Genomic DNA, 24,201 nt, shown 5'->3' on the forward strand with positions numbered 1-24,201 from the left:
TGTAGTTCCACACTTGGGAACTGAACCCAGGCGTGCTGAACCGTAACTGCTAGGCCATCAGTGCTGGCTTGAGATCTTTCTTTTTTCTTGATGTATGTGTCTAGCTCTGTGAACATTCTGTTATAACTGCTTTTACTGCATCCCATAAGTTTTGGTATGTCGTGTTTCCATTTTCATTTGTCTCAAGATACCTTATTTCTCTTTTAATTTCTTTTTTGAACGTTTGATTTTTCAGAAGTGTATTGTTTAATTTCTGTGTATTTGTATATTTTTCAGTTTTCCTCCTCTTACTGATTTCTAGTTTCAATACTATTGTGGTCAGAAAAGATACTTGGGGACCAGCCCAGTGGTGCAGCAGTTAAGTTCACACGTTCCACTTCTCGGTGGGCTGGGGTTCGCTGGTTCAGATCCTAGAAGTGGAATGGCACTGCTTGGCAAAAGCCATGCTGTGGTAGGCGTCCCACATATAAAGTAGAGGAAGATGGGCATGGATGTTAGCTCAGGGCCAGTCTTCCTCAGCAAAAAGAGGATCGGCAGTAGTTAGCTCAGGGCTAATCTTCCTCAAAAAAAAAAAAAAAAAGAAAAGTTACTTGGTATGATTTAATGGTCTTAAGTTTGGTAAGATTTGCCTTGTAGCCTAACATAGGATTTCTATCCTAGAAAGTGTTCTGTGTGTTCTTGAGGAAGAATGTGTAGTTTGCCATTGTTGAATGGAATGTTCTGTATGTCTGTTAAGTCCATGTGGTCTATAGTTTTGTTGAAATCCACTGTTTCCTTATTGGTTCTCTGTCTGGATGATCTATCCATTGTTGAGTGGTGTATTAAAGTCCCTAACTATTATTGTATTGCTGTTTATTTTCCCTAGTTGTGTCTCTTTGATGACTTCCAAGTCCTGGATGCTGTGCTCCAACCCTCTTTCAACCCCTCAGCCTTGCAGATTACCTCAGTAATCTGATTGAGGCGAGAAAGAAGTGGGCATCTTAGGCAGGGTCCCACTTGTCTGAAGCTGGGCTCTCACTCACATTTTCACTTTCCCCAGTGGGGTAAACTGTGGGCAAAGTCAGTTTCTCCTGGCACCGAGTCTTGCTGCCTTGGGGTAGGGGGATCTCAAGCAAAGTGAAACTATTCCTTTTACCCTCTCAGTGTGTCACTTCATGGACATTTTTGCTCCAGCAGTGTGCTAGAACTTCTCTCCTGGGCTCCTAGACTGCCACAGAGGTACTCTTGCCTGTGGGTGACTGCCAAAATCAGTGTTCTGTTGTGGGATGATGGTAGAGAACTCCTATTCTGCCATCTTGCTGATGTCACATCTTATGTAAGTATTAAAACCTCTTTATTCTTCTTTTTCAAAATTGTTTTAGCTCTTTTAGTTTGTTTGCCTTTCCATATAAATTTTAGAATAAGTTTATCTATAGCTATAGAAAACTTGCTGAGATTTTAATAGGAAGTAGCCCTGTGTATCAATTTTGCGAGAAATGACATCTTCACTGTGTTAAGTCTCCTAATCTATGAATATGGTATATGTCTCCATTTTATTCATATCTTCTTTGATTTCTTTGATCACCATTTTGTAATTTTCAGTATATAAGTCCTATACATGTTTTTTACTTCATTTTTATGAGCAATTGTAAATGGTCTTATGCAGCAGTCCCTTGGTATCTGTGCAGGGTTGGTTCCAGGAACCCCTATGGATACCACAATACATGGATGCTCAAATTCCTTATATAAAATGGCATAGTACAGTAAATACATTTGGCCCTCCATATGTGTTGGTTTCACATCCATGGATAGAGGGCTGACTATGTTTTCAATTTTGGTTTCCATGTGCTTATTGCTATATAGAATGCCATTGATGTTTTTAGGTTGATCTTGTATCCTGAAACCTTGATAGTTCCAGGAGTTTATTTGCATATTCCTTCAGATTTTCTACATAGACCATAATGCCATCTGCAAATATGAAAAATTCTTTCCTTTACAGTTCATTTGCCTTTTATTTCCTCTTCTTGCCTTGTTGCACTGGCTAGAACTTCTAGCACTATGTTGAATAAGAGTGGTGAGAGCAGACATCCTTGCCTTGGCTTGATTTTAGGGGGTAAAACACTCATTTTTACCATCAAGCGTGATATTATCTTTAGTTTTTTTGGTAGCTGCTATTTATCAATTTGAGGAAGTTCTGCATAATTCCCAATTCTCTGACAGTTTTTATCATGAATGAGTGTTGAATTTTTTCCAGTGCTTTTTTATTTGCATCAATCCATTGGGTCATGTGATTTTTCTTCTTTATGTTGTTAATACATAGATTACATTGATTAATTTTCAAATACTGAACCATCCCTGTATCCCTTGATGGTGATGATGATGATGACTTGGTGATCGTGTAAATTTCTTCTCATCTATTACTGAATTCTGTTTGCTATATTTTGTTAAGGATTTTTACATCAATATTCAATGTTTAGGAGGCATAACTGTCTTTACTTTTCTTTTTTATATTGTCTTTGTATGGTTTTGCTATTAGGAAAATATTAGTTCATAACATGAGTTCGGGAGTGTTCCTCCTCATCTATGTTTTGAATAAGATTATGTAGAATTTTTATTAATTCTTCTTTAAGTATTTAGTAAAATTCCCCAGTAAAACTACCTCAGCTGGGAGACATTTTTTGGAAGCTTACTCCATTCTAGGTACATACTACATTTCATTTATCCATCCATTTACCTAACTGTGGACATATGAGTTGTCTCCAGTTTTCCGCTTTTATACATAGTGCTGCTGTGTATATACTCAAGCACACAATATCATTTTGTGTAGGTGTGTCAACTTTCTCTAGGATCACATCCTAGAAATGGAATTGCTGGACATACACACATTCAGCTTTACAAAATTTTCCTCCATAGTGGTCATAGCAATTGACACTATCAACTGCAGTGTATAAGGTTTACATTTTCTCACGTGGTAAAGAAAAAAATGCTTTAATTTTTGCAATTCCATCATTAAGCATTATTTCATCATAGGCATAGATAAGATGGACTGAAAATCTGTTTTTTTTTTCCAGAGCACTTACTTGAACCCTTTTTTGTATTTCACTGACCTACACCATTGTATACCAACAGTGTAGCTGAGAAATCGACACTCTACCATACATGAACGAGCTTTGTCAGTGTATGCATTGACTGCCTTCTACCTCTCCTCTTTTGTTTTATTTATGGATTTTTAAGTTATCATATGATAAAATTAACTCTTTTATTGTACAATTCAGTGAAGTTTAGTAACACAGGTATAGATTTATGTGACCACCACTATAATCAGAATATAGAAAAGTTCTATCCTCCTCCAAAAACTGACTTACTATTCTCTATGGTTGCATCTTCCTCCCTACTTCAGCCCTGCAGCCACCAATTTGTTCTTGATTGTGTTTTTTTCTTTTTAATAATGTCAACATAAATGTAATCATACAGCATATAACCTTTTGAAATTAGGCTTCTGTCACTAGCATAATGACTTTAGGATTAATTCAAGTTGTTGAATGTCAAAGGTTTGTTACCTTTTATTGCTGAGTAGTATTCCATTGTATGGATGTAACCCAGTTAGTTTATCCGTTCATCTATTGAAAGACCTCTGGGTTGTTGCTAGTTTTTGACAATTATGAATAGAACTACTGTAAACATTTTGTACAGGTTCCTGTGTGAAACTGATTTTCCATTTTTCTGGAGTATGTAGCCAGAAGTGATATTGCTTTCTTACATGGTAAGTGTATGTTTATATTTACAATAAATCGCTAACCTTTTTCCAGAGGAACTGTAATATTTTACATTCTTATCAGCATTATATGAGAGTTTCAGTTGCTCAGTATTCTTGACAGAATTTTTATTTTCTCTCTTCTAATATGTCTCTAATTGTATCCTATTGTACTTTTAATTTGCATTTCCCTCATTACTAATGATGTTGAACATCTTTTTATGTACTTATTTTCTGTCCATATATACTCTTTGATGAAGTATCTTAGACTTTTACCTATTCTTAAATTGGGTTATTTTTTACTGTTGAGTTTTGAGAGTTTTCTATAAGTTCTGGACACAGGAACTTTATTGTATATGTTATTTGCAAATATTTCTCTCAGTCTATATCTTTTCCTTTCATTCCTTTAACTGTCTTTTGCAAAACAAAGTATTTTAATTTTGATAAAGTTTAATTAATTTTTTCCTTATAGATATTGCTTTCTGTATTATGTCCAAGAATTCTTTTCCCAACCTCAGTTCACAAAGAATTTCTACTTTTCTAAATACTTTCTAATTTTACAGTTAGATTAATGATCCATTTTAGGTACATTTTTTATAAGTTGTGAGGTTTATGTTGAAGTTTATTTCATTTTACATATTGATGCCCAATTGTTCCAGTACCATTTGTTGTAAAGACTATCCTTTCTCCATTGAATTTTATTTTGCACCTCTGTAAAAATCAAATGGTCAAGACAGACAAAGAAAAAGAGAGAGAAGACACAAACCACCAGTATCAGGAATGACACAAAGGAATCACTACCAATTCTGCAGCTATTAAAGGAATAATAAGAGAACACTACAAACACCGCTACGTAAATAAATTTGATTTTAAAACTTAGAAGAAATGAATGAATTCGTATTAAACTACAAAATACCAAACTCATTGAAGATGAAAAAACAGCATTAATAGTCCTGTAACCATTAAAGAAGTTGAATCCATAATTTAAGAGCTGCCAAAAGTGGTATCACCAGGCCAAAATGATTTCTCTGAGGAATTCTACCTAGCATTGAAATTAGAATTAATGTCTGCTTTGTACAATCTCTTCTAGAAAATAGAGGAGGAGGGGATGTTTTCCAACTAATTTTTGTGTGTGTGTGAGAGGAAGATTGGCCCTGAGCTAACATGTCTGCCAATGTTCCTCTATTTTGTATGTAGGATGCTGAGACAGCATGGCTTGATAAGCAGTGTATAGGTCCGTGACCAGGATCTGAACCTGCGAACCCTGGGCCACCAAAGCTGAGCATGCATACTTAACCACTATGCCACTGGGCCAGCCCCCCAACTGATTTTTATGAGGCTAGTTTTGCATCAATACCAAAACTAACAAAACCAATACAAAAAGAGACAACTGTAGACCAATATCCCATGAGCTTATGCACAGATATCCCCTACAAAATATTAGCAAATTGAACCTAGTAATGTATAAAAAAACTTATATACCATGATCAATTGTGGTTTATTTCAGGTATGCAAGACTGGTTCAATATTTGAAAATCACTCAATGAAATCCACAATGTCAACAGACTAAATAAGAAAAATTATATCAATTGATGTAGAAAAGGCATTTTACAAAACACGTTCATGGTAAAAAATACTTGCAGCAGACTAGGAAGAGTGGGAAACTTCTTCAACTTGATAGAAAGCATCTGCAAAAACCTACAGCTCATATCATACTTGATGGTGAAGGACTGAATACCTTCTTCCTAATATCAGGAATAAGGCAAGGATGTTTGTTTGCTTTCACCTTTCTTATTCAACATAGTACAAGAGGTCCTAGTCAGTGCAGTATGGCAAGAAAAAAAAGTCAAACAGATTAAATAGGAAGAAATAAAACTATCCCTGTTTGTGGATGATGTGATAGTCTACATAGAAAATCCTAAAGAATATACAAACAGAAAAAAGAAAATCTCCAGAATAAGTGAGTTTAGCAAGGTCACAGGATACAAAAATCAACCACAGTTCTATATATTTACAATGAACATAGGGAAACCAAAATTAAAAACACAATATTATTTACAAATTTTCCAAAGAAGGTGAAATACTTATATACAAATCTAACAAAATGTATACACTATATGTAGTCTGAAAATAAAGTGCTGATGAAAGAAATCAAAGGAAACTTAAGTAAGTGGAGAGACATACCATGTTCATGGATTGGAAGATTCAATCTAATAAAGATGTAAATTTTTTCCAAATTTATCTGTAGGTTTAATTCAATTCCTATAAAACTTCTGGGAAGTTTTGTGTAGGCCTTAATAAGTTTATCTTAAAATTTATATGGCAATTCATAGAACCTACCAACATTAACACAATTTCAGTAAAGAAGTGTTAAGAGGGTTGAAAAACTACCTGATGTTCAGGCTTAACATAGCTACAATAGTCAATACTGTTGTATCAATGGCAGGATAGACACATAGGTAAGTGGAACACAATAGAGAACCCAGAAATAGACCCAAACAAATATGCTTAATTATTTTATATAAACCTTATACCTTACGCAAAAATTAACTCACAATGGATCATAAACTTAAATGCAAAATATAAAACTATAAAACTTTTATATAGAAAAAAATAGGAAAATATTTTTAGGACCAAGGGCTAAGCAAAGAGTTCTTAGACTTGATACCAAAAACGTGACTCATAAAAGGAACAAGTGATAAATTGGACTTCATCAAAATTAGTAACTTTCATGTTCTGAAAGACATTGTGAAAAGGATGAAAACAAGCTAAAAACTGGGGGAAAATATTTGCAAAACATGTATCTAATATCTAGAGTATTGAATCTAGATTATTTAACTTGTATCTAGCATATTTAAATACCTCTAGAAATTCAACAAGAATGAAAAAAAATTGCCCAATAAGAATGTAGGCAAAAGACATATGTAAATGTTTCATCAAAGAGACTGGTCAAATGTTAGATAAGCATATGAAAAGATGCTCAAAGTCGTTAGTCATTAGGTAATTGCAAATTAAAATTGCAATGTGATATCACTATTTACCTTTCAGAATGGCTAAAATTAAAAAAAATATAGTAGTGACAACACCACATACTAGTGATGATACAGAGAAACCGCATTGCTAATAGGAACATAAAATGGTAGAGCCAGTCTGGAAAAGAATATGGAAGTTTATTACCCAAAAGGTATCATACTGTCTTGATTATTGTAACTGTATGTTATGTCTAAAAATCAGGCAATATATTTTCTCCAACTTTGCTTTTATTTTTCAAAATAGATTTAGCTCTTTAGTTCTTTTACTTTTCATATAAATTTTAGAGTCAGCTTGCCTATATCTACAAAAAATCCTACTGTGATTTTGATTGGCCTTGCTTTAAATCTATGGATCAATTTGGAGTGAATCAATATATTTATTATGTTGAATCTTCCAGCCCATAGACATGATATGTCTCTCCATTTAGTTAGATATTTTTCTTTGATTTTTTTCATTAGACTTCGTAGTTTTTAGCATATAGTTCTTGTACATGTTTTGTTTCCTAAATGTTTCATTTTCTTTTGGAGCTTTGGTAAATACTAATTTTTTTTTTAAATTTTGCCCTTCAATTATACATTCATAGTGTATTGAACTATGGTTGATTTTTGGGGGGTTGATTTTTATATCTTATCACCTTGCTCAATTCGTATATTTTAGCAGGTTGGTATAGAGCCCTTGGAATTTTCTTCATAGAAAATCAGTGAACAGGGACAATTTAATTTCTCCTTTTCCAGTCTTTGTTCCTTTTATTTTTTTCTTGCCTTATTGATCTGAATAGTACTTCTACTATAATGAGGAATAATTGATGAGTGTGTACATGCTCAGCTTTTTCCTCATTAGATGAGGAAAATATTCAGTCTTTCACCTTTTACCTATAAGTTATTTTGGTAGATGACTTTTATCTGGTTGAGGAAGTCCCCTTCTATTTCTAGTTGCTGAGAGTGGTTTTTACTTTTTCTATCATGAATGGATGTTGAATATTGTCAAAAGCTTTTTCTGTATCAATTGAAGGATCATATGGGTTTTTTCTTTTTTAGCCTGTTGATATGGCTAAACTGGTTGATTTGTAAGTATTGAACCAGGCTTACACTTTTTAGGACAAATCCTACATGATCATGCCGTATTATTCTTTTAGTATATAGCTGAATTTGATTTGCTAATATATTGTTGAAAAAAATATTTTTTTACCTCTATGTGAGGAATAGTGTTGTGTAGTTTTCTTTTTCTGTTCCTGTCTTTGTCTGACTTGATATGGAAGTAATTCTGGTCTCATAAAATGAGTTAGATAATGTTTCCTCCTTTTCTAATTTCTGGAATATATTGTACCGAAGTGATATTTTTTTAATCTTTGGTAGAATTCACTGTGAAACCATCTGGACCTGGAGATTTCATTTTTGAAACGATTTTAACCACAGATTCAATTACTTCATATTATACTATTCAGGTTGCCTTTTTCATTTTAAATGAGTTTGGGCAGGTTGCAGTTTTTGAGGAACTGGTTCATTTTATCTAAGTTGTTGAATGTATTTGGATAGACATTTTCATAGCGTCCCTTTATTGTCCATTATAATGTCTGTTGGATCTGTAGTGATAGACTCTTTTTCACATCTGATATTGGTAATTGGCATCTTCTTTCTTTTATTCTTTGTCAATCTTGCCTGGATAATTATCAATTTTATTGATATTTTTAAGGAACCAGTTTTTGATTTAATTGATTTTTTTTCTGTTTTCAATTCATTGACTTCTGCCCTTGTTTTATCATTACCTTCTTTCTTTGAGTTTATTTTTGTCTTTCTTAGTTTCTTAAGATGGGAGCTTAAATTGATGATTTGAGATTGTCTTTCATTTTTAATGTGAGTATTGAAGGCTATAAGTTTTCTCTAAGAACCTCTTTGGCTGCATTACACAGATTTTGATATACTGTGCTCTCATTTTATTTAGCTCAGACTGTTTTAAAATTTTCCTTGATACTCTCTTTTTGACCCATGGGTTATTTAAAAGTGTGTAGTTTAATTTCCAAGGTTTTCCTGTTATCTTTGTTATTGATCTCTCATTCAATCTTTTTATAGTAAAAACAAATACTTTATGGGATTTCAGTTCTTTAATACTGTTAAGATTTGTTTTATGGTCTACCCTGACTGATGTTCTGTGTGTACTTGAATATATATTCTGCCATTGTTGGGTAAAATGTAAATGTTCTGTAAATGTCAATTAAATCAATTTGGTCCAGTTCTTCTCTATCCTTGGAGATTTTCTGCATTCTATTACTGAAGTGAGGAGTGTTGAGCTCTCCAAGTATAATTTTGGATTTGGCTTTTTTTCCAGTTCTGTCAGGTTTTGCTTTGTGTGTTTGAAACTCTGTTGTTAAGTGCATACATATGTAAGAATATTATATCTTCTTGACCTGATGACCATTTTATCTTTACTTAAAGTGTAGTGATCAGCAAACTGTGGCTCTTGGGCCAGGTCTAGCCTACCATCTGTTACTGTAAGTAAAATTTTATTGGACTACATCAAAGCCTGTTCACTTATGAATTGTCTATGGCTTGCCTTATACTATAATGACAGTTATATTTTTTGCAACAGAGACCATATGGCTTGCCAAGCCTAAAATATTTATCTTTCCTTTTATAGAAAAAGTTTTCTACCCCTTATGTAATGTCTCTCTTTATCATTGGTAATTCTCTTTGCTTTGTAGTATACTTTTTCTGATGTTATTATAGCCAGTCCAGCTTTTTTTTTTTTATTAGTGTTTGCATATAGCTTTTTCATCCTTATACTTTTAACCTACCTGTGTCATTATATTTGAAGTCAGTTACTTATAGACAGCATATGTTTAGTTTATGGGGTTTTTGGAAAAAAATCCATTTTCACAGCCTCTGTCTTTTTATTTGTATGTTGAAATCATTTTCATCTAATGGAATTATTTGTTTACTTGGTGTATGTCTAAAATTTTAGTATTTATTTTATGTTTGTTCCTTTTTTCTTGAAGAATATTTTTATTGTCAGTAGAAATAGGGAAACATGGTTTTATATTTTTCTTGTGTTTCAGCCTAGCTCCTACACTTAAGATTTCTTTTTTATTGTAGTGAAACTCACATAACCATTTTTAAGTGTACTGTTCAGTGACATTAAATACATTCGTAATGTTGTGCAACCATCACCACCGTCCTTCTCCATAGCTCTTTTTATCTTGTAAAACTGAAACTTTATACCCGTTAAACAATAACTCCCCATTCCACCTAGTTCCTGGCAACCACAATTGTACTTTCTGTGTCTATGACTTTGACTATTCTAAGTACCTCATATAAGTGGAATCATACAGTATTTGTCTTTTTATGATTGGCTTATATTCCCTAGCATAATGTCCTCAAGATTCACTCATGTTGTAGCATATGTCAGAATTTCCCTGCTTTTTAAAGCTGAATAATAGTTCGTTGTATATACATACCACATTTTGCTTATCTATCTTCCATTGATGGACACTTGAGCTTCTTCCATGTTTTAGGTATTGTGCATAAAGCTGCTATGAACATGGATGTACAAATATCTCTTTGAGACCCTGCTTTCATTTTTTTATTGGTATATACCCAGGAGTAGAGTTGCTGGATCATATGATAATTCTATTTTTAATTTTTTAAGGAGCTGCCATAGTATTTTCCACAACAGCTCTACCATTTAACATTCCCACCAACAGTGCACAAGGGTTCCAGTTTCTCCACATACTCACCAACATTTGTTTTTCATTTTTTTGGTAGTACCCATCCTAGTGGGTGCGAGGTGGTATCTCATTTTTATTTGCATTTCCCTGATGATTAGTGATGTTGAGCATCTTTTCATGTTCTTATTGGCCATTTTTATATCTTCTTTGGGGAAATATCTATTCATGTCCTTTGTCCTTTTATTTCTTTTTGGTGAAGAAGATTGGCCCTGAGTTAACATCTGTTGGCAATCTTCCTCTTTTTTTTTCTTTTCTCCCCAAAGCCCCAGTATGTAGCTGTATATCTCAGTTCTAGGTCATTCTAGTTCTTCTGTGTGGGATTCCACCAAAGCATGACTTGATGAGTGGTGTGTAGATCTGTGCCCCGGATCCAAACTGAGGAACCCCAGGCCACTGAAGTGGAGTGTGTGAACTTAACCACTTGGCCACAGGGCCGGCCCCCTGTCCACTTTTTAATTGGGTGGTTTGTTGTTGCTGAGTTTTAGGTGTTCTCTATGTATTCTGGATGTTAACTCCTTATTGGATGTACGATTTGTAAATATTTCCTCCCATTCTGTGAGTTACCTTTATACTTTGTTGATAGTTTTCTTTTAAAAATTTTATTTCTCCTTTTTATCCCAAAGCCCCCCAGTACATAGTTGTGTATTTTTAGTTGTGGGTCCTTCTAGTTGTGGCATGTGGGATGCCACCTCAGCATGGCTTGATGAGCAGTGCCATGTCTGCGCCCAGGATTGGAACCTGGGCCGCTGAAGCAGAGTGTGTGAACTTAACCATTGGGCCACAGGGCCGGCCCCTGTTGATAGCATTTTTTTATGCACAAATTTTAAAAATTTTCATGAAGTCCAATTTATCTTTTTATTCTTTTGTTGCCTGTGCTTTTGGTGACATATCTAAGAAGTTATTGCCAAATCCAATGTCATGAAGCTTTGTCCTTGTGTCTTTTTCTAAGAGCTTTATGTCTTACATTTAAATCTTTTATTGATTTTGAATTGGATTTGTGTACTGTGTTAGATAAGGGTGTGATTTCATTCTATTATATGTGGATATCCAGTTTTTTCAGAACTATTTGTTGAAAAGACTCTCCTTTCCTGACCGAATGGTCTTGGCACCCTTGTCAAAAATCATTTGGCCACATATGTGAGAGTTTATTTCTGGGATCTATACTCTATTCCATTGGTATGTCTGTCTGTCTATATACTAATACTACTCTTTTTTTTAAAGGATTTTATTTTTTTCCTTTTTCTCCCCAAAGCCCCCTGGTACATAGTTGTATATTCTTAGTTGTGAGTCCTTCCAGTTGTGGCATGTGGGATGCCGCCTCAGCATGGCTTGATGAGCAGCGCCATGTCTGTGCCCAGGATTTGAACTGATGAAACACTGGGCTGCCACAGTGGAGCACACAAACTTAACCACTCAGCCACGGGGCCAGCCCCTACTACTCTGTTTTGATGAATGTAATTTTGTAGTAAGTATTGACATTAGGAAGCGTGAGTCTTTAAGCTTTATTCTTTTTCAAGGTTGCTTTGGTTACTTGGAATCCCTTGAGATTCCATATGTATTTTAGGATGGGTTTTTCTATTTCTGAAAAAAATGTCCTTGGGATTTTGATAAGGATTGCATTAATCTATAAATAGCTTTGGTTAGTACTGAGATCTTAATAATATTAAGTCTTCTGATCCATGAACATAGGATGTATATCTGTTTATGTCTTCTTTAATTCTTTCAGCAGTTTTGTAGTTTTTTAAAAATTTTATTTATTTATTTTTTGAGGAAGATTAGCCCTGAACTAACATCTGCTACTAATCCTCCCCTTTTTTGCTGAGGAAGATTGTCCCTGAGCTAACACTCATGTCCATCTTCCTCTACTTTATATGTGGGGTGCCTGCCACAGTATGGCTTGATAAGCAGTGCATAGATTCGCACCTGGGATCTGAACTAGCGAACTCCAGGCCACCAAAGCAGAGCACGCAAACTTAACCACTACTCCACCAGGCTGGCCCTGTAGTTTTTATTGTACAAGTCTTTCACCTCCTTGACTAAGTTCATTCCTAAGTACTTTATTCTTTTTGATGCTATTGTAAATGGAATTCTTTTGTAATTTCTTGTTCAGATTGTTAATTGTTAGTGTATAGAGATGCTACTGATTTTTATGTGTTGACTTTTATCCTCCTACTTTGCAGAATTCATTTTTTAATTCTAACAGGTTTTTTTGTGGAATCTTTAAGATTTCCTATATCTAAGATCATATCAACTGCAAATAGAGATAATTACTCTTTCCGTATAACTTAGATGCTGTCTTTTATTTTTCTTTTTTGCCTAATTGCTCTGCTAGAATTTTCAGTACTATGTTGAATAGAAGTGGTGAAAATGAACATCCTTGCCTCGTTCCTGATCTTAGAGGAAAAGCCTTCAGTCTTTCACCATGGAGTAAGATGTTTGCTGTGGATTTTTCATACATGGCTTTTATTGTGTTGAGGTAGTTACCTTCTATCCCTAGTCTATTGAGTGTTTTTATCATGAAAAGGTGTTGAATTTTGTCAAATGCCTTTTCTGCCTCTATAGAGGTGATCACGTATTTTTTTCCTTCATTTTGTTAATGTGATGTCTTGATCTATTTTTGTATGATGAACCATCCTTGCATTCCAGAAATAAATCCCACCTGGTTATGGTGTATAATCTTTCTAATATGCTGCTGAATTTTGTTTGCTAGTATTTTGAGGATTTTTGCATCAATATTTATAAGGGATACTTGCCTGCAGTTTCCTTGTACATAGGAAGTTTTCTTTCTCATAGGAACTGTTCCCTCCTCTGCAATATTTTGCTAAAGTTTGAGAAGGATTGGTATTAGTTCTTATTTAAATGTTTGGTAGAATTCACCAGTGAAGCTATTAGGTTCAGGGCTTTTATTTGTCAGTAGATTTTTTATTACTGATTCAATCTCCTTAATAGTTATAGATCTATTTAGATTTTCTGTTTCTTCATGATTTAGTCTTGGTAGGTTTTGTGTTTCTAGGAATTTGTCCATTTCATCTAGGTTATACAATTTGTTGGTGTACAATTGTTCATAGTACTCTTTTATAGTCCTTTTTATTTTTGTAGAATTGGTGGTAATATCCTCACTTTCATTTCTGATTTTAGTAATTTGAGTCTTCTCTCTTTTTTCTTAGTCCATCAAGCTAAAAGTTTGTCAGTCTTTTCAAAGAACCAGTTTTTGGTTTCAGTGGTTTTCTCTATTCTCCAGTTTGTTTATCTCTGCCCTAATTTTTATTATTTCTTTCCTCTGTTAACTTTAAGTTTAGTTTGTTCTTTTTATTCTTCTAGTTCCTTAAGTTTTAAGGTTAGGTTGATGTTTTGAGATCTTTCTTGTTTTTTAATGTAAGCATCTGTAGCTATAAATTTCCCCCTTAACACTGCTTTCAGCATGTCCCATAAGTTTGGGTATGCTGTGTTTTAATTTTCATTTGTGTCTAAGTATTTTCTAATTTCCATTGTGATTTCTTCTTTTATCCATTGATCATTTAAAAGTGTGCTATTTAATTTCCACAAACTTTTGGATTTTCAAGTTTTCTTTCTGTTGTTGATTTCTAACCTCATCCCATTGTGGCCCATGAAGATATTTTGCATGATATCTTTTTAAATCTATTGAGACTTAATTTGTGGCTTAACTTAGATAGTCTATCCTGGAAAATGTCACATGTGCACTTGAGAAGAATAAGTATGCTGCTGTTATTGGGGATAATGTGCTGTTTATGTCTATTAGCTCTAGTTGTCTTATTGTGTTGTTTATTTCCTCTATTTCCTTACTTAACTTCTGACTGATTGTTCCATCCATAATTGAGAATAGGATACTGAAGTCTCAAACTACTATTGCAGAACTATTTCTCCCTTCAATTCTGTCATCTTTTGCTTCGTATATTTTGCTGGTCTATTATTAGGTGTATAAATATTTATAATTGTTATATCTTCTTGGTGTATTGGATCTTTGATTAATGTATAATGTTCTTTGGCCAATGATATAATGCCAACAATATAATGTTTATCTACCAATCTCTGTCTTTTGATTGGAAAGTTTAATCCATTGCATTTGAAGTATTTACTGATTGAGAGGGACTGGTTACTGTCATTATTTTGCTATTTGTTTTCTATATACCAAATAACTCTTTTCTCTCGCATTTCCTGCATTACTGTTTTCTTTACTGTTTAGTTGATTTTTTATGGGAAATGTTTAAATTAGTTTCTCATTTTCTTTTGTTTACATTCTACAGCAATTTTTTTGTGGTTGCCATGGGGATTACATTTAACATTCTAAATTTATAACACTCTAATTTGAATTTACACAAGCTCAACTTCAATAACATACAAAAACTCTGCTCCTTTATAGCTCTGTTATCACCCTTTTCGGTTTTGATGATACAAAATCATATCATACATTGTGTGCCCCAAAATATAAACAAATAATTATTTTAAATGCATTATTCTCTTAAATTATGTAGACAGTAACATGTGGATACAAATCAAAGTTACAGTATTACTACCTTTTAGACTCATAATTTGAAAAACATATATTAGTTTCTTAAAGCATGTATAAAACAAAAAGTGGAGTTACAGACCATTGTTACAATAATACTAGCTTTTCTAATTGCCCATATATTTACCTTTCTTTGCTGAGATCTTTATTTCTTCATATGGCTTTGAGTTACTGTTCAGTGGCGTTCCATTTCACCTTGCAGTACTACTTGAGCATTTCTTGAAGGGCAGGTCTAGTGGTAATAAACTCCCTCCATTTTTGTTTATATGGGAATGTCTCAATTTGTCCCTCACTCTTGAAGGACAATAGTCCTTTTTTAAAAAAAAATCCATTTTCACAATCTTTATTCATTTGTATGTTGAGAGTATTTTTATCTAATGTAGCTATTTCTGTTTAAGAGTATGTCTAAAAATTTAGTATTTATTTTATGTTTATTCAATTTATTTTTTATTCTTTTGTTTTTCTTTTCCTGCCTTATTTTGGGTTGCTTTCTTAGTGTTCCATTTTACTGTATAGTGTTTTTATTGTATCTCTATTGTTTTTAGTAGTTGCCGTAGGGATTGCTATTTGCATATTTAATTTTTCACAGCCTACTTAGAATCAACGTCCCACCACTTAAAATGGAATGTAGAAATCTTACCACCATGTATTAATAAGTATTCTCTCCTCTTCATGATATAGTTAACTTATACATTACATATAGTTACATTGTAAATCTCATCACACATTGTTATAATTTTTGCTTTCAACTGCTAACCATATCTTTAAAAACTCAAGAGGGAAAGAATGGTCTCCCTATTTACCCAGATGTTTTCCACTTTTCTTACATTTCCTTCATTTCTGATGTTTCAAATTTATTTTCTGGTTTTAATTTTCCTTTTATGTGAAGAAGCTCCTTCAGCATTTCTTTGAAAGCGTATCTGCTGACAATGAATTCTCCTAGTTTTCCTTTATCTGAGAATGCCTTTATTTTTCCTTCATTCTTGAAAGATAGTTTTGTTGCATAGAGAATTCTTAGCTGACAGTTCTTTTCTTTCAATTCTTTAAGTATGTTGTTCCACTCTCTTTTGGAGTGCAGGGTTTCTGATGATAAATTTCAGTCTTTCAAATTATTTTTCCTTTGTATGTAAATCGTTGTTATTCCCTGATTGTTTTTCTTTGTATTTCATTTTTAGCAGTTTGATTATGATGTGCCTGGACATAGTTTCTTTGAATTTCTCCCATTTGGGTTTTGCTGAGATTTTTGAATCTGTATGTTTATGTCTTTCATGAAATTTGGGAAGTTTTTAGTTATTATTTCTTTAAGTACTTTTTTAGCACCATACTCTTCCTATTCTCTTTCTAGGACTTATATGACACAATTGTTAGATCTTTTGTTATCGTCTCATAGGTACCCGAGGGCTTTGTTCATTTGTAGAAAAAATTTTTTCTCTTTGTTATTCAGATTGAATAAGTTTTATTGATATATTTTCTAGTTCAATGACTCTTTTTTCTGTCATCTACAGTCTGCTATTGAGGCTATCCAGTGATTTTTGAACTTTGATTATTTTGTTTTCACTTCAAAAATTTTAATTTGGCTCTTTTTTATTTATCTATTTATATTAAATATTGAGACTTTCTATTTTTCCTTTGGTTTCAAGAGTATTTTTGATTGTTTCCTGGAATATTTTTATAGTAGCTACTTAAAAATCTTTGATAATTCTAATGTCTCTGTCTTCTCAGTGTTAGAATCTTTTGATTATCTTTTCCCATGCACTTTGAGATTTTGCTAGTTATTTGTATGCTGGGTAATTTTGGGTTGTATTCTGGTCATTTTGAATATTGTCTTATAAGACTATGATATCATTTTAATTCTATAGAAAATGTTAATTGTTTTGTTTCAGCAGGCAGTCAGCCTGGTTAGGTTTGGGCCACTGGTTCCAATTCTCCTCCATAGACTGTAGTTTCAGTGTCAGTCCCATTTTCACAGTCTTTGTAGCAATGTGTAACTTTCCTGCCTGTGAACCATCCAGAGGTCAGTCTTGGACCTGTGCTGTGGTCTAGAGGTTCAGTATTCAAAGTAATTTTTATGATGAATAGGATCAGTTCCACACCTGTGCAGGTTAGGGGTGAACTTAGGAGTTCCTAAATGACTCTTTGGGTTTGCTTTCCTGAGCTTTCACTCTCTACAATCTCCCTCAAACTTTCCAGTTTCCTGGAGCTCCTCTTTTTTTAGTTGTCCACCCAGAAAACTAGGATTTTAGTTCCATACATTTCTGTGCATTTCCGCAAGTGCCTCTGCATCCAGGGTCAAGAGGCAGTGGGAAAGGGGAAGGAGGAAGGAAGAAAAGCAATGGCATTTGCCCCACATCTTTGCACCACAGCTCCTCTAAACAGAGAAGAAGGCTCCTATTTATGAGTTTTGGATTTTGCAGGCCTCTGCCTGTTGCTACCACACCGGATTACTAGGGGGCTGGGTGTGGGTCAACAGAGCACTCTTTCTGAATATTAGTTGTTCCTTTTCCACTCCTCGAGAAGAACTAGAGTGCTTCTCCTGGATATCTCTCTGTGTGCACCCTGGTGTCTACTTCCAGTATGTTGAGTTTAGGCTGGGAGTTACTTGTAGAAAAAATAATAAACTCACTGCCAGTGTGACAGTATTTCAAATTTTGTTCGTTTTCCAGAATCCATCAGCTATAGTTTGCTTTTTAGTCTTCAAATATCTATTCCACTCAGTCTGTCCAGGTTTTATTGCTGTATTCAGTGGGATAGACAGAGTGAAGTGTGCTTATATTTAGCCCCACACTGGAACCTCCTCCCTTAGATTGCAGAAATGTACTAGTTGGTATGCCATTAGTACATGGAAGATTAAGATTATGTGATCATCTTTGGTCAACTTAAGTTATTTTATGCTATCAAGGTCTGTTTTCCTTTTCTTCCTTCTTTCCTTCCCTTCCCTCCTTTCTATCTTCCCTCTCTCTTCATGACCTTCCTTCCTTCTTGAGGCTCTGGTTGCTCTTAGTCTCTCTTCTTACATAAACTGGAGGTTTGTGTGGCTTTGTTTCTTCCCTCTACCCTATTGCAGAAGCCCTGTTTTCTTTTTATTGCTGGCATCTTTCCATTGGCTGAGCCAGCTCCTTGCCATCTCTGTCACCATTACTGATCACCATATCATCACTGCCAGCAAATTGGTTCATGTTAAGTCCTATGTGCTTCTCATTCCATTTTTCCTTTTCTTTTGTATCTTCCGACTAATATTCCTTTTCTAATACTTCTCTGCTTTTATGCAAAATACTATGTCAGACCAGTTTTTCTCTTCTACCAATGTACCAATTATAGTGGAAAGCAAGTGTAATTTTTTTCCTCATTGTCTGTTTTGATTTGTTTCTCTTTGATTAGGACCTGTTGTGGGGGGGGAGTGTGTATGTGTGGTGGTGGTGGTGGTGGTTGGGGGAATCACCATGTTAGTGATCTGGAGATATTTTGGAAGCCTGGGGCTTTGTATAATTTGATTTTTCTTGTTTTTTAAGATTATAAAAAGGAGTGCTATTTTTCTTACTTTATGTTAGCTAGCTATATGAATAACTTTATCTTAATCTTGATGCCAGATTTAGCACTTTTCCACTGCAGCAAAGCTTAGAAAAAGAATACATTATTAGTTAGGAGACTTGTATCTAATCATGGTTCTAGTACTAGTTAGATAATATTGAATATTGATTTTACTACTTATTCGTTATATTTTATTTATGAACAAAGTAAGGATGATTGACTAATACCGACTGCAAATCTAGGTACCAGACAGGCCAGTTCGCTTTACTCTGAAACCTTGAGGGGAATGGGCAGGTGCAGCAGGAGATGAAAACAGAGCAAGCAGTGGAACCAAAATAATCCTCCAAGAAGGTCAGGCGAAACTGAGTTTATGAATTTAGAAGGCAGATTCTGCAAGGAAATAAAACTCATTCTGTTTTTTCCTTTCCCAATCTTTTCAGGTTTGCCTCAAAATTACCAAAAGACTAAAGGGAATACAGGAAATATCTACAATCAGAGGTGATTACCAGGGAGAGATGAAAGATTGTGTAGGCTTTAACTTTAGACATGAGAAGGGGACTTTGCTTCCTCCAGGCCTGGATTTGGTACCACTTTTTTGTGCTCTCTTAGCACCATGAGCTCACTTTTGTCTTAATTCTCATCACTGTGTGATCATTTCCTACTTACTTATTTCCCAACTTAGATGACAATATTCTTGATAGCAGGATTTTTTTTTTCACTAGATATTTCTATTACAAACAGTTCCTGACATATACAAGGTGCTCAGTGATTATTTTCTTAATAATGTGTTATATGGATATTGAAAAATAATAACCAATAGAACACAATAAATAAATTCATCGTAAGCAAAAGAAAACTCATGAAAATATTTTTGTGTATTCTATGTGTGAGAGATTGAATAAGATAGAAAATGCTTGTTAAGAGAAAGTTGACAAGCTGTATTTTACTTATACTCTATGTTATTCAGGAGAATAATTAACCATAATAATAATCATCATAATAATAATAATTTAACAATTTCTGCTGCTATTCACTTAGAGCGCATTGTATAGATTTGCCCATATGAGAAAAACAGTTTGATTGTAATTTAGCTTTTAGTTTGACATTCAATTTAGTGGTCTTATTTGCAACCAGTTTTTTCCTCTGCCCAAGGTATCTTAATATATATGACATATCCTACAATTTCAGCTTCTTATACCTTGGTTTCAGTTACTTTGGAGGATTTCTGCCTGCTCTTTTAAGGTGCTCCCCTGGAAATCTCCAAAGTGAAATTCATATTTGCTACATAGCATGGATTTTAAGCTGGATCATCCCCATAATGGCCGATATATTTGGTAAAAATATTTCTAGCCATTTGTTCAAGTTGACATGATAGCTGACCAGATACTGGGTATTATTTCCATTGAGTAGGGACTGCATAGACAACCAAAATTTTTCACAGAAAGTTTTAACAAAATTTATATACACACACACACAGATAGTCTGCTCTACCACTGTATTCCTTTAGGAAGTGAGGATGAAAACTGAGATAATAGAAGTCTCATAGTGGTTTGAAGTTGAAGGAGAATAGAAATTCTTGAAATTCTCTTTGAGTGGAGGAAAATAAGGATAAAATTTACTCTCATTCCTTTATTTCTTGAAAACAGATCATTTGGCAAGTTCTTCCCAGCTGTGTAAAACCCTCAAACTGTATGCAAAGCTGGCTTGGAAAAAGTCATGACTAAGGTTTCCTGTATTTTCAGTTCCCTTAAGGATCAAACATGCATGGTTACAGAAGATTTTAAGTAAACTAAAAACCGGGTGATCATTTTATAATTAATGGGGAATGAATAGTAAGTAGCTAAGGCAGTCAGCAGTTGATTAAGAGAGAGTGAAAAGATTTTTGAGGGAGTAGCTCATTTTTTAGAAGATGCTACAATCATTATATTTTAATGTGAAGTGGGCAGATAGAAACAAAGAGCATATTAAGAAAGTAAAGAGTGATTTATTTAATTCTTACGCTGTCTTCATCTCTCAAAAAGCCTCGTCTCCTGAAAAAAGAAAGCATAATGTAATTGTGTCTGTCTGTCTATCTATCTATCTATCTATCTATCTGATCTATCTACCAAGGCAGGGTCTAGGAGGAAAGGAAACAAAAGATAAGGAATGAAATCTCTCTAGGTAGATATGTAAAAATATGTAGAATGTTTAACGGTGAGTTGAACATAAAGGACATTACTTAACATGAGAACCAAGAAGAATTTTGATTTTTGGAAGTAGGTATAATAAAATATAGATAAAAACAACAAGGTCAGGAAGTGAAGAGAGAAAGGGAGGGATTTATTTTTCCTTTCGTTTCTCTCTCACTTGCACGTGGGAGATGTACTGGCACTGGAGATATTGTGCTCTCGCACTCACTACTGACAACTGAGCACTAGAGCACATTTATCAATTTTATATTATTAAGTATAATTGAAATACCAGTATAAGTCACCTATTTAAAACTCAGGCCTTGGGAGTTGGGAAGAGCTAAAACTAGCAACGTTCTTTGAAACAATGGTAGATATGAGCAGAGGTCTTTCATTTTGGGCTCCAGTTGAAAGTACAAGCAGGACATCAGTCTTGCTCATGTCAAGAGGAGGTGTCATTATAGCACTTTGACTTTATGACAGCGCTGGAGAAGGCAAGGGAAAAGTGAGAATCTGACCCTGTGAATGTGCACATACACAACCCTTTCCGAAGCCCTCTTTAGTGTGGGGCATTGGTAGAGTTGTTGAAGAAGAATGGAAAGGACTCATTTCATTTGTTTCTGTCCATTGCCTGTCCTCCGTATTCTTCCTATCTCCCATTGGAAATGTGGAACTAGAAGCTCTAAGTTGTCCAGCTGGCCGAAGCAGGACTTTCTCTCTGTCTTTGCTAATAGCAGGGTGACCAAAAGCTTCCTTGTGGCCCTCAAGTGAGAGGGGAAGAATCTCCATAGTTTGGGATTTTATTGATATTGACCAAGCAGCTCAGTCACACGCTGTATTAATCTGCTTTTTAAAAATACTGGTAGCTAATAATAATAGCTGCAATTTATTGAGTTCTTATGTCAAGATTGTGCAAAGTGCTTTTGCATGCATTACATACATTATTTCAGTTAGTCCTACAATAATTATTGTAAGGTAGGTGATATTATCTTCATTCTACAGATGGGAAAACTGAAAGTTGGGGAAATTATGTAACTTGTCTAAGACAACAATGTTAGTAAGTGGCAGTGGGGATTTCTGCTCAAGCCTGTCTCTAAAGCCAGTCTACGTATGCACTGCTCTATACTGTCCAACAGAAGAGGCAGGAGCCTCTGCAAACGTTTTCATATTTATTAATTTGGGGATTCATGAGCATTCAGGATCTCTTTTGAATGTTAAAGTTTTGTTGCATGAAGAATTGTTTACTTTATCCTTGAATTATTTCCAAACCCAAATTCTCATTTCCTTAACATTATGATATATATTCCAGCTCTCACCTTCAGTGTCCTTTTTCAGAAGCTCTTGGTATTCCTGCCTTTCTTATGAAATATTCTATGCCTAGAATCCTGTCATGGTGAGGTCTCCCCTTTCTTAAAGAGTTTTTGAAATCCAATTTCTTACTTCCTTCAAAAAATTTTTTCTGAAAAAGTAAAAGGTGATTTCTCCTGTCTCAAAATATTCTAAAAATAGAATTTAATTTTTCACCTATTTCTGTAATGATTTTATTAACATTTTCATGAAGACGCAAATGTTTTAATTTTTGCTTTTTCTTCAAAGTTTGTACTCTTTTCCCATCTTTTTATGTCCTTTTTGTCTTTATCTTTGTTTGGATATCTATTTATCAGACTGACTTTATTAGCTTGTTTTCAATATAATTTTTAATTTTGTGATAGTTATCATATAACAAATGACTTGGGCAATTATGCATATCTATTAGCCTCAGTTTCCTCACTTGTAAAGGAGGGAAATGGCAGAATTTCAGGGCTCTTACAATATTCACATGGCTTTTTAAAGTGTCATTTGTAAACGCTTACTTGCTAAATATTTTTAAGGATCTTAGTGACGTTAATAATAAAGACCTACAGAATGTACTCAATATTTTAGACTAAATGTATTCTTCAGGAAGTTAAGCCAAATGATAAATTCCCAAATAAAGTATGTATATGTTTACTTGTGTACCATAGACTTTATTCTCACATATGGTTTATGGTTAGTAGTGATAATTGTTTATAAACCTTTTGAAGAAATCTGTGAGCCTCACAGGTACAGCAAGAGCACTGAATGGTGGGGGAGGCGGGGCACACCCTTGGCTGCCAGTGCCCCGATGGCCTGCCCTCAGTCCCTGCCTTCCTGGCTGCGGTGCTTTGCGCTCTGAGGCCAAGTCCTCCTTTCCAGAGCCACAGGCGGTGGACAAGTTTTAGACCCTAAATATGAGGTTTTAAAATACTTTTTGTTTTTCCTTTTCACCCCACATGGTGTTTGCCTGGTGATTCGATGAAGGGAAGCACTTCTACTTTTTCAGTTTAGCATGATAAAATATGCTCATTTAACTTGTACTGCTTTATCTTATTGTTAATATACATTTTGTAGAATTATCCAAGAATATATTTTTAAATTCCAGATTTCCTCAAGTTGCTGAAATAGAATGTGGATTTGATCCAGATGCAGAACTAGGACACTGAATCGTAAGAGATACTGTAAAAGTTTAAGGACAATACTTACGGAGAAAAAAAGTTTATCTTCTTGCTATTAAGTAGTACACTGCAAATGTGAGATTAATTTCTTTTGAAAATGTTTTAAATAAAGTCCTTGTCTTATGTTAATACATAGATTCATGTACATGCCCACACCCACACATATAATTTTCTTTTGATGATTTCAGACCCCTAATATAAAAACATTAAATAAATGTTTTCCGTTGTATTTTTATAATTCATGAATTAGATTTATTTTATCTTATTATATAAAGATATGATTTCATTGTTAATAATTTTCATAGTATCAGATTTTAAAGTGAAGAACATTCAGAATTCATGCTTACTAATACTATTCTCTAAATGATTGGCAAACATAGCCAGAGGTGGGTAAAGAGCTACAAAAAAAATGCCATAACAGACTGCTGAACATTAAATTTAGTGATAAACACTTTTAACACACTTGATGGTCATATTTTCAATATATTTTAATTGTTAATGTTTGGTTATGGGTAATAAAACTTGGACCACTAAATGTATGAGGACTATTAAGTTTAGTTCAGTGGGTTGTTGAACATGCAAAGTCTAGAGCAGTGGCAGGGAGTTTGCTAACAGTACAGACTCCACAGTTCCAGTGCTGAGAGCCATTCAGTAAGTTTCAGATGAGGCTCAGTAACATCATTCTAAACAGACCTCCCAGCGATTCTGCTTTACAGCCATGTCCAAGGACTGTTGGCAGCCCATCATGAAGCTGCGAGGCAATAGGGCCAAGAAGGAGAGGGTCAAGGAGATCACGTGTAGATCCAGGGGGTGGGACAGAAATGTAAAGTGTATTACTTTGCATATATGGAAATATATGTCTTTTTGTATGAAATTGCATTTCAGTGCCTACTATAAATTTAAAATATGTATTTTTTGATTTACTCATATTTTTGGATCAGAAAATTGAAATATGTGTTGATATTTCAGGGGTAGGA

The 24,201-nt window shown here is 34.2% G+C and overlaps 1 long non-coding RNA gene across 1 annotated transcript in view; it reads left to right on the top strand.

Annotated features, from left to right (window-relative positions):
* LOC111769725 (uncharacterized) overlaps window positions 1-23,462 on the top strand; it is a 45,746-nt gene extending 22,284 nt beyond the window's left edge. The window contains exon 4 of the long non-coding RNA XR_011430337.1: window positions 23,152-23,462. This is a non-coding gene — a long non-coding RNA (uncharacterized lncRNA). The remainder of the gene's footprint in view (window positions 1-23,151) is intronic.
* The last annotated feature ends 739 nt before the right edge of the window (window positions 23,463-24,201 follow it).

This window comes from Equus caballus, chromosome 21, assembly GCF_041296265.1.
Source record: "Equus caballus isolate H_3958 breed thoroughbred chromosome 21, TB-T2T, whole genome shotgun sequence".
Taxonomy (NCBI): Eukaryota; Metazoa; Chordata; class Mammalia; order Perissodactyla; family Equidae; genus Equus; species Equus caballus.